The sequence below is a fragment of the Suncus etruscus genome, chromosome 8 (assembly GCF_024139225.1).
Source record: "Suncus etruscus isolate mSunEtr1 chromosome 8, mSunEtr1.pri.cur, whole genome shotgun sequence".
Taxonomy (NCBI): domain Eukaryota; kingdom Metazoa; phylum Chordata; class Mammalia; order Eulipotyphla; family Soricidae; genus Suncus; species Suncus etruscus.
Genome location: NC_064855.1, coordinates 36,476,061 through 36,486,959, shown reverse-complemented (window position 1 = coordinate 36,486,959; position 10,899 = coordinate 36,476,061).

Here is a 10,899-nt window from a genome sequence, read left to right as displayed (position 1 = left end):
TTTTGTATTGTTTTTATGTTTTTCTTCCTTTAACCCTTTCTGCTCTTAAATTGACATTTATAGCCTCTAGAAGAATTCCTTCCATTTTTTGCTTGTTTAATTTTTGTCCCCCTTTTTTTTCTTTTCTCCAAACAGAACTACATAACTTAAACCATCTTGTTACTGCCTCACAAACTGAGGAGGAAATAATGGAGAGTATCAAGACCAAACAGTTGTATGAACATTAAGTAGAAATAAAAAATGATCAGACTTAAACAGCAAATCCAAAATCAATGACAACAGAACCGAAACCCAATCTACAACAAGCTAGACACAGAGGGAACCACTTAGACTAGCACCCTAGGGGTCACAGGTGGGAATATTTGATGCATGCTGGGAACAGGGGTGGAGGAGGACAACATTGATGGTAGGAATGCCCCTGATTCAATGTCACTATATACCAAAAATATTACTGTGAAAGATTTGTAATCCACTTTGGTCAAAATAAAAATTATTTAATTAAAACATTAATTAAAAATTTAAAAAAACCCTGGAAGAAAATGTAAGGTTCTTAATGAACAATGACAGGAGAAATAATATCCTAAATTATAGGAATTCCAGAAAAGGAAAAATATTAAAAAGGTATTAGAGGAGACCTGAGTTCATTTTTTTGCAAGTGGCTGCCAACACCACTTGATGAAGAAGCTTTCCTTCTCCATTTTGGATTTCTTGCCCATTTATTAAATATCAGTTAATTGTATCTCTGGGGAACATTCTCTGAACACTCAAGTCTATTCCACTGATCTGAGAATCTATCTTGATTCCAATACCATGCTGTTTTAATAACTATTGCTTTGTAATACAATTTAAAAATGAGAAAAGTAATGCCTCCCATATTTCTTTTCCCAAGAATTGTTTTAGCTATTCATGGGTGTTTATTGTTCCAAATGAATTTCAAAAGTGTTTGATCCACTTCTTTGAAAAATGTCATGAATATCTTTAGAGAAATTGCATTACATCTGTACAATGCTTTGGGCATTATTGCCATTTTAATATTAATCCTGCCAATCCATGAGCAGGGTGTGTGTCTCCATTTCCTTGTGTCCTCTCTTAGTTCTTGAAGCAGGCTTTTGTAGTTTTCTTTGTATAGGTCCTTCACCTCTTTAGTCAAGTTGACGACAAGATATTTGAGTTTGTATGCCACTAATGTGAATGGGATTGTTTTTTTAATGTCCATTTCTTCTCTACCATTATTGGTGTATAAAAAGGCCATTAATTTTTCAACGTTAATTTTGTAGCCTGCCATTTTCCTATATGAATCTATTGTTTCTAGAAGCTTTTTGGCACTAAATATAGTGTCATGTCATTTACAAACAGTGAGAGCTTGACTTCTTTCTTTCCTATATGACAGCCCTTGATTTCTTTTTATTGCCTAATTGCTATTACAAGTACTTCCAGTACTATGTTGTATAAGAGTGGTGAGAGACTTTTAGTTTATCTCCATTGAGAATAATATTTGCTATTGGCTTATGGTAGATGGCCTTGACTATATTGAGAAAAGTTTCTTTCATTCCCATTTTTATGAGAGTTTTTATCAAGAATGGGTGTTGGAACTTATAGAATGCTTTCTCTGCATCTATTAATATGATCATATTGTTTTTATTTTTATTTTTCTTAACATGGTTATTCTGTTGATTGATTTAGATTTTAAACTATCCTTTTGCTCCTGGGATGAAATCTTCTTGGTCTTCTTGATGAGGCATTTAATTCTACTTGCCAGAATTTTGTTGAGGGTCTTTGCATCTGTGTTCATCAGGGATATTGGTCTGTAATTTTCTTTTTTCACAGCATTTATGTCTAGTTTTTGATATCAAGATGATATCAGCTGATATACACTATTTGGAAGTGTTTCTGCTTCTTCAATTTTATGAAAGAGCCTAAAAGTATTGTAGAAGTTTCTCTTAAAAGGTCTGAAAGAATTCATTAATGGACCCATCTGGGCCTGGGCTTTTGTTTTTGGGAAGACTTTTCATTATCATTTTAATTTTACCAATAGTGATGGGTTGTTTAGATAATGATACCTCATCCTTGTTTAACCATGGAAGGTTATATCCAAGAATTTATCCATTTCTTCCAGGTTCTTATGTTTAATGGCATAGAATTTCTCAAAGTAGTCTCTGATTACCCTTTGAATCTCTGTGATATCTATAGTTCTCTCTCCTTTTTATTTTTAATCCAGTTTATTAAGTTTCTCTCTTCCTTTCTTTATAAGTTTTGTCAGTGGTTTATTAATCTTGTTTATTTTTTTCAAAGAACCAACTTTTACTTTCATTGTTCTTTTGCATTGTTTTCTGGATTTCCACTTCATTGATTTCTGCTTTAAGCTTTGTTATTTCCTTCTGCTTACCAAGTTATGGTTCCTTTTGTTGATCATTTTCTAATATTATAAGCTGTGTCATTAATCTATTTGTGTAGGCCCCTTCTTCCATCCTGACGTTGCTTGTAAAGCAATAAATTTTCCTCTCTATACTGCTTTTGCTGAGTCCCATAAATTCTGAAAATTTGTCTTAATTGTCATTTGTATCCAGGAATGTTTTTTATTTCCTCTTTGATTTCATGTTTTACCCACTGGTTGTTCAGTAGTAAGCTGTTTAATTTCCAGGTGTTAAACTTTTTCTTCTGTGTCTCTTTGTAGTTCACGTCTAATTTCAGAGCCTTGTGATCAGCAAAGGTAATCTGCACAATTTCTATCCTGATATTTTTGGAGATATAATTTATGGGCTAGCGTGTGGTCTATCCTGGAGAATGATCCATGTGCATTGGAATACAATGTGTATCTAGGTTTCTGGGGATGGAGTGCCATATATATCCATTAGTCCACTTTCTTCCATTTCTTTTTTCAGAGCTAGTATATTCTTGTTTGGTTTCAGTCTGGTTGACCTATCAAGGGGTGACAGGGCAGTGTTGAGGTCTCCCACAATTATCGTGTTGCTATTGATATCTTCTTTTATATTTGTCAACAATTGTATTAAATATTTTGCTGATTGCTCATTGGGTCGTATGTGTTTAGGAGTGTTATTTCTTCCTGTTGTACATATCCCTTGATTAATATGAAATGTCCATCTTTTCTTTTACAACTTTTCTGAGTCTAAAGTTTGTGTCATCTGATATTAATATGTCCACTCCAGCTTTTTTTTTTTTTTTTTGGTTTTTGGGTCATACCCGGCGTTGCTCAGGGGTTACTCCTGGCTGTCTGCTCAGAAATAGCTCCTGGCAGGCACAGGGGACCATATGGGACACCGGGATTCGAACCAACCACCTTTGGTCCTGGATCGGCTGCTTGCAAGGCTAACGCCGCTGTGCTATCTCTCCGGGCCCGACTCCAGCTTTTTTAAGGGTATTCTTTTCTTGGATGATTTTCCTCCAGCCTTGGATTTTGAGTCTATGTTTGTTCTGATTATTCAGGTATGTTTCAGGTAGGCAGCAGAAGGTTGGATTCAGTTTTTTGATCCATTCAGACACTTTGTGTCTCTTAACTGGTGCTTTTACTCCATTAACATTGAGAGAGATAGTTGGCATAGGATTTAGTGCCATCTTTGTGTAGAAGTTTGCTGTGTCTGTTGGTCAATCTTGTCTTAAAGTAGACCTTTCAGTTTTTCTTTTAAGACTGGATTTGAGTCTGCAAAGTTTCTGAGCTGTTGTTTATCCATGAAGCTATGTATACTTCCTTCAAACCTGAAAGTGAGTCTGACTGGGTGCAGTATTCTGGGCAAAGCATTTATTTCATGGAGTTTTGTCATTATGTCCCACCACTGCCTTCTGGCCTTAGGGTTTCGTGTGACATCTGCTATAAATCTTAATGATGCTCCTTTGTATGGAATTTCCCTTTTCTATCTTGCTGCTTTTAGTATTCTATCCCTCTTTGGGATTCATTATTGTGACTACCATGTGTATTGAAGTGCTTTTTTTTGGATCTCTTTTAGCTGGTACTCTTCTGGCATGCAGAATTTGGTTGCACGTAGTCTTTATCTCTGGGAGTTTTTCTGCAATGACATCCTTCACTGCTTTCTTCCTGCGGATTTTCTTCCTGGGTCTCTGAGACTCCAATGATTCTTATGTTGTTGTTTTGTTGTTGTTGTTGTTGTTAAGCTTATCAAAGACTTCTATTTTCATCTGTTCACATTCTTTGAGTAATTATTTCATTATTCTATCATTAGTTTTAAGGCTTTTTTTCCCCAATCTTTTCGACTGTATGGAGTTGTTATACATCTCATCTTTCTGCTCACTGATTCTATCCTCAGCTGCTGTTACCTTGTTGGAGCGGATTTCCATTGATATTTTAATTCATCTACTAAGATTTTCAAACCTGTTATCTCAGTTTGGAGTTTTCTGATTCTATCTCTTGATTCTTAATTGTGTTCCATTCAACTCGATCTATGCTTTCTTTGAGTTATATGAACATCCTCCATATTTCTTCTCTAAACTCCATATTTGGAAGACTAACTAGGTGGTTGGCAGTTTTTGGGTCATCAGAATTGCCATCTTAATTCTCTTTGCCCTGTTTTGGCCTCTTATTTCCCCATTGTCACACCTGTATTGTGGATTTTTCTACTGTTGTGGTGGTGTTTATTGGCTAGAAGATTGCCAGGCTGTGAAGCAAAACAGAGTGGCTGCACTCCCCTGGCTCCACCCTTTGTGGGCAAGACTGCTCACCTCTGAAGAAGATGATCCCTCAGGAACAGTGGCAGAGAGGATTAAAATCCCAGGCTGCAGGACAGCAGAGAGGAGGCCCAAGATATCTGCCATGTTCCAGCTCTACAAAACTTTCAAAGAACTAAGCCCTTTCTGCTCAAACTTTACCTAAAACTTAAATATAAATAAATATGCACAACATTCTATTAAGTCAGTATCACTTTAATCATCAAACAAGACAGCACGGAAAACAACAAAAAAAAAGTCCCAAATCAATATATCTAATGAGCATATATGCCAAAATCCCCAACCAAATCTTGGCAAATCAGGTCCAACGATACCTCAGGTCCAATAATACGTCACAGAATGCATCATGACTAAGTGAAAAGCAACATGATATAACAGAAAAAAATAATGTAATGTAATCATACCAAAAAATAACAGCTACATAGTCCTATTAATAAGCACTAAAAGCACATTTGACAAGAGTCATCACCAATGATGATTTTTCAAAGGTCCTCTAAACTAGAAGGAAAAGAAACATACCTCAATATAATGCCATATAAATGACAGCTATTCAATGATAAGCTGGAAGTTTCTACCTAGAGTCTGAAGAGAAGATATAAATATGGATCCTGTAGGCTAGAGAGTAATAATACAGTGAGCAGGACAGATCTTGCCTAATCTGCATATCATCTGGTTTGATCCCCAGTACTCTATATAGTACATTGAGCTCAGAATCAGGAGTAATTATCAAGTGTGTCCCACTTAAAAAAAAAAGATATTAATCCTTATTTCTGGAATATTCATATTATAAAGTAAGTTCTATGGCTTGTAGAGTTAGTCATTACTTAGATCCATATAAGTTTTTACTTTAGTATCCTACCTAGGTACCAGGGATGGAACCAGGGATCCCCAATACAATGCTATTTACCTGCCATTTGAGCCATCTCCTTGGCCTTTATCCAAGTACTCTCACTTGTTTCAAACAAGATTTTCACTTCTAACTCATCTGAGCAGTAAGGTACTATCTCTCTCCCACATCCCTCATGATTTAGATTAAAGACTTGCAACATATTTTCTCATTTTTTGGCAAGGTAAGATAGTTTTTACTGTATAATATTTACTTAAAAAGATATGAGGGGAGAGAAAGAGGAATGTGAAATTGAAATACAAGTCAGTGAGATACATGTTCAAGAGAGAGCATAGGCTTAAGGGAGCAAGTCCTGTGCAAATTTTCTAAACTTAAATTTTTTACAGGAAAAGTGGTTTCATGCCTTAAATTTTTGCTTTGTGTTCCCTTTTGCTTGGCCTGTCCTGAAAGACCCAGCCTCCAGCTTACCCACAGGAAGGCTGAACATGCTTCTTCCACTTTGTGCATAAATCATAGTTCATCATTATAGGAAATAAGAATAAAATAAAACCATATATATAATTATGCTTTTTTGGAGGGACACACCTGGTGATACTCGGGGCTTCTGGCTCTGTGCTCAGGGATTACTCCTAGTAGTGTTTGGAGATTATATGGGGTACCTGGGATGGAACTTGGGTTGGCGTGTGCAAGGCAACACACTACATGCTGCTCTATAGCTCCAGCTTAGTACACATTTAGGCAGTAAAATTAAAAACAAATTTTGTTTAACTTTTTTTATTTGTTTGTTTGGCTTTTGAATGACACCTGGCTATGCTCAGGAATCATTTCTGTCCCAGGCTTGCCACATACTAGGCAAGGGCCTTAAACCCTGTGTTAACTCTCTTTTCTTACAGTTGAGAAATATTTTGTTGCACTATATACGATAGTGTATCACAGTTTCTTAACCTAATCATTTATTCCTGGACACTTGGGTTGCTTCCAGTTTTTTACTATTGTAAATAATGCTGGAATAGGTGCACAACTGTCACTTTTGTATTGTTCTGTTATATTCCAAGAAGCAGGATTATCAGGTCTTATGAAAGTTCAATTCTTAGTTTTCCAACGCTTCCATGTTGTTTCCCAAAAAGATAAGTCAGCTGGCATTCCCACCAGCAGTGGATGAGGACTCATTTTCCCCAAAATCTACACAAATACTGGTTGTGGGGCCGACGTGGTGGCACTAGAGGTAAGGTGTCTGCCTTGCCAGTTCTAACCTAGGATGGACTGTGGCATCCCATATGGTCCCCCAAGCCAGGAGCAACTTCTGAGCGCATAGCCAGGAATGACCCCTGAGCATCACCGGGTGTGGCCCAAAAATCAAAACAAACAAACAAAAAAAAATACTGGTTGTTTTCATTCTTTCTGATGTATACCAGTCTTACTGGTGAGATATGATAGTTTATTTCCCTAGTAATCAGAGATGTAGAGCATTTCTCATATACTTACTAAACATTTGTTTATATAATGTCTTGAGGAAATTTCTGTTCATTTCTTCTCTCTATTTTCTGATATTTGATAGATTTTGGCTATTGTAATTTTACCAATATTTACCTATCTTGAATATTAATTCTTTGTCCAGTAGGTGATGAGCAAATATGAAAGAACTCGGGCTCTTTTGTCATCATTTCTTTTGTATTGCAAATGTTTTTAATTTGATGTAACTGCACTTGTTTATTTATTTGTTTAATTGATGTAACTGCATTTGTTAACTGCTTCTGTTTGACCAATGGGATTGAATCATTAAAGATGCCTCTCAGGAGCCAGAAAGATAGCATGGAGATAAGGTGTTTGCCTTGCATGCAGAAGGATGATGGTTTGAATCCCAGCATCCCATATGGTCCCCGGAACCTGCCAGGAGAGATTTCTGAGCGTAGAGCCAGGAGTAACCCCTGAGTGCCACTGGGTGTGACCCAAAAACCAAAAACCAAAAAAAAAAAAAAAAAAAAAAAAGATACCTCTCAATTCTATGTCACAGAGAATCAATCTTGTTTATATTTTCCTCAATAGAGTTTTAACAATATAGTTTTAAATTACATGTTTCCTCAATGTAGTTTATAGAATTAAATAAATTCAGGTCTAATCTCAACCTCTCGATGTATTTCAAATTCACTTTTGTGCATGTTATGAGCCAGAGGTCTGAGTTTATTTTTTAATCTGTGACCAACTAGTTTTTCCAATACTGCTTGTTGATAAGTTTTCCCTCACTCTATTCATGCTCTTAGCTCCTTTGCTAGCTTCCATATACCTCAAATCAATCTCTGGGCTCTCAATGATATTCTGTTAGTCTAGCAGTCTGTCTTTTTTCCAATGTTATACTTTGTTGTATAATTTTAAGTTGAGGGAAAAAAATCTTCCCATCTTCTTCCCCAGAATTTCTTTGACTATGAAGGAAGTTCAGTCACTTTATATAATAGTATTCAATAATATTTGGATAACATCTTTAAAATATGTCATAGGTATTTTTATCTAGTCACTATGAAATTAAAAAGTTAATCATAATTTGGTTTCAGGCATACAAACATTTTTTGACTGCATTGAATCTATTACTGTGCCTTAGAAATTGTCATTTGACAAGCTAATTCTTCCAATCCATGAACAGTAACAGTATGTTTTTATTTCTTGTGTCTTATTTTACTAATTTTATAAGTGATTTATAGTTTTCTTTATTTTGCATTTAAAATTTTTATAACATCATAATTTACCAAGTTTTTTATAATACACTTGTTTCAGGCATTTACTATTTTAACATAAGCCTCACCATCAGTGTTATATTTTTATCACCAATGTGACCAATTTCTCTTCTAACCTCCAATTCTGTACCCTAACTGGCATAAACAAATATACTTGATATTGCTTATTACAACATAAAGACAAATACAACTATAAAAAATAGATCACTGGAAGTCAATTTGTGATCATTGCTATTATAAGTACAATGATTTTACTAAAGTTATTGAGGATTTACTGCTTTGGTTGGTACTAGTTGAACTTTCTGTGTTATTATTATCAATCATTATTTGGTGTTCTGCACCATTTTTCCACCAGAAATGCAATGGCCCCACTGTGCTAAATTACTATGAAATTCGGGGCTGTTGTACATTCCAGGAGCTAGGAAGCTAGAATAGGTTAGTGGCTGGGCAGTTTGATCAGGTCCAGTTGTCTCGCTGGGCCATTTCTGTCTAAGGGTGCCAGGAGTGTCTACAGGCTGCTATGCCTTCAAGCAGAAAGGACATTTCAGAATGTCCCCATTCTGAAAAGGCCCCAGAGTTTTCATACCAGACCAATCTACCTGGAAGATTCGGCTTCATCGGGTTCTTTTGGAGACAATAGTTTTATACCCAAATCTATGTAATTAAATCACAAAAATTGGCTGGTCCGAGTGCAGTGGTGTTTACAATTAATTGATCACAGCCAGTTACAGATTTCTTTGTTCCTTCTCCACTCCCACTGCTTCACTTGACTAGCCTTAAAAAAAACTAAATCACAAAAATTAAAATGTAAAAGGAAATAATTCAACTTTCCCAAATGGGTAAAAAGGGGCCTCAATAGACACATCACCCAAGAAGATATGTAAATGGCTCATAGGAATGTGAAAAAAGCAATGAACAGAAGTTATTTCTAGGATCATTCAAATCAAAACTACAATTAGATGATGCCTTATACAAGAAGGACAATATTTAAAAAAAAAAAAAAGAAACAAGTATTATTGAAAGTACAAAGAAAAAGAAATTCTTGTACGTCATTGATGAGAAAGTAAGTTGGTACAGTCTCTGTAGAAAAAGTTATTTTTCTTTTTTTATTGCTTAAAAATAAATGTAATAAATGGAAAAAATAACTACTTCATTAAAACCAATAAGCCTTTTATGTAACTAACTCAGGTTTGATACCTGGCATCGCATATGGTTCCTCAAGTACAAGAGGAGTGGTTCCTGAGAGAAGATACAGAAGTAGTCCCTGAATACCCACCAAGTGTGGCCCCAAAACAACAAAACTAAATGAAATAAAAACATAAATAAAATAAGTGAAGGACAAAATTATCTAGGGACACCACTTCAAGGCATAACAAAAAGATGTGAAATCACAGATTCAGATACTTACACTTTTATGTTCAAAATTACATTAGTCAAGTCATGTAATTAATAAAGTAGCCATCAATGCTGACTTGATGAAGAAGACATAATGGGAAATGGTGAGATGATACAAAGGATAAGATGTTTGCCTTGCACATGGCTGGTTTAAGTTTAGTCCCCAGTCTCCCAAGCCCTACCAGAATTATTAAAGCCAGGAATAAACCCTGAGCACCACTAGATGTGGTCAAAAAATGTTTTAAGGTTTAGTGCACCAATAAATTAAGACTCCATATTATATAGATAGATTTATATGCCTCAAAATAGAAAATAAAATAGTGTTAGACCATGAGGAGAAAGTGACACATTGTCATCAGAAGATATGCACATATATTTCTTTTGGGGGGGGGGCCACAGCCGGTGACACTCAGGGATTACTCCTGGCTATGCACTCAGAAGTTGCTCCTGGCTTGGGGGACCATATGGGACACCACGGGATCAAACCGCGGTCCATACTAGGGCAGACACCTTACCTCTAGCTCCACCATGCTGGCCCTGCACATATATTTCTCAAAAAAAAAAAAACATAAGCAATGTTCTAAAATATCAATTACAGAAATTGAACAATATTAGTAACCAAAAAGATCAAACATATTGGACTATCTTTAGTGTATTCAAAAATTAGGAAATTGCTCAAATAATCTTCTTAAGCACCAACAGAATATTTACAAGACATTAATATATGCATTTTAAAGAAGTATCATGATGTTCATATTCTCCAGTTATTATAAAGCAAAGAGAGAAAGAAAACTACCAATATTGGTTTAAACAGTAGAATAAAGAGAAATTGAGCCTTACTCCTCCAATGATCATAACAAATATACAACAAAATATAAAAAATCTATACAGAAGCATCTGAAATCAGGATGAGTAGAGTATTTGCACAAAAAATTTAAAAATCAGTGCCCAGGAGACTGAAACATAGTACATCAAATAAGATTATTTCCTTCCATTTTTAATCCCTTCCACCACGTACAGTCTCAAAACCCTACCAGGAGTAATTTCTGAGCAAGGAGAAAACACAGGCAGTTGTGCTCTCACCCTCCCTCCTAGGCAAATGCTCTCTCACCAAGGAAGAAAATCTACTTTGAGATAATTGAGACATAATTAAGATTGATTCATGTGTAAACTAACTTGTGCTGGAACACAATTCAGGAACACGGATATGAACAGAACTTGACTCATAAA